The 1061-nt window shown below is 32.5% G+C and overlaps 1 non-coding gene across 1 annotated transcript; it reads right to left on the bottom strand.

Moving 5' to 3' along the window:
• Positions 1-634: 634 nt before the first annotated feature.
• Positions 635-741, bottom strand: LOC132653813 (U6 spliceosomal RNA). The gene has a single exon (XR_009591661.1). It is a non-coding gene; the product is annotated as a U6 spliceosomal RNA (small nuclear RNA).
• Between the last annotated feature and the right edge of the window lie 320 nt (positions 742-1061).

The following is a 1061-nucleotide window of genomic DNA, read 5'->3' as shown; positions in this document are numbered from 1 at the left end:
TTTTGCTTGTTATAGCTATCTGGCCTTGTATTTCTGAGCTCTTCGAATCTGTAGAGCACCTGTTTAGGCCTGTCCAGCTTTTAAAGTCTCTACTGAGAAGTTAGGAGGTTTGCTTTTGAGGATACTTGGTCTTTCTTCCCTTGGAGATTTTAACCTTTTTTCTTAGTTCTGTATTTTTAGTGTCTTGATTATTATATGCTGAGGTTATTTTCTTTTCTGATATAATCTGTTTCATTTTGTCTATGCTTCTTGTACCTGATCAGCTTCTTCCTCTCTAGGTCTGAAAATTTTCTTTTGTGATTGAGTTGAAATATTGCCTGTGTCTTTGACCTGTACTTTTTCTCCTTTCTCAATTTTATTATTCAAGGATTTGCTATTTTTATAATATCTTAAGTTTCCTAAATATTTTATGTCAAGATTTTTTTTTTTTTAGATTTAACATTTTCTTTGTCCAAGGAACCCAATTTTTCTATCATGTCTTCAAAGGCTGGAAATCTCCCTCCCTCCAAGCTCTTGTATTCAGATAGGGGAAGATTGACTCTGAAGGTCCTGTTTGAGTTCCTAAACATTTCATTTCCACTTTTCCTGCGGTTTGAGTTATATTTTTTCCAGACTTGAACTTTTTTATTAATGTAAAAACATGGAACAATTCATGAATTTGCCTATAATCCTTGCTTAGGTTCCATGTTAATCTTTGCTGCGTTGTTCCAATCTTAGTATATGTGCAGCCAAGGCAACCACCCTGTGTAATTTTTATATGTAAAAATTATTATTATTATTATTTGTAACTCCCATAGTTTAGGTCACCATTTCTTTTCTGGTAGTATGAAGGGCAGTTCATTTTAACAATAAATGTTTCTGCCTGGCTCATATAAATACCAAGGTCTCACAGGCATTAATGCATCCAATAGTCCATATTTAAAGTTGCTTAAATTTGTTTTTTAGAGTATTTGTCTTCTGATCAATTTTTACTATTTCTATCAAACACTCTTTATCAAAATTAAGAGAGCCTATAATTATATTCCTCCTTCCTATAATCCAGGATAATTTACCAACATTCA

This window comes from Meriones unguiculatus, chromosome 4, assembly GCF_030254825.1.
Source record: "Meriones unguiculatus strain TT.TT164.6M chromosome 4, Bangor_MerUng_6.1, whole genome shotgun sequence".
Taxonomy (NCBI): Eukaryota; Metazoa; Chordata; class Mammalia; order Rodentia; family Muridae; genus Meriones; species Meriones unguiculatus.
Note: the sequence above shows the minus strand (reverse complement) of the source record. Positions and strands in the feature narration are given on the sequence as shown.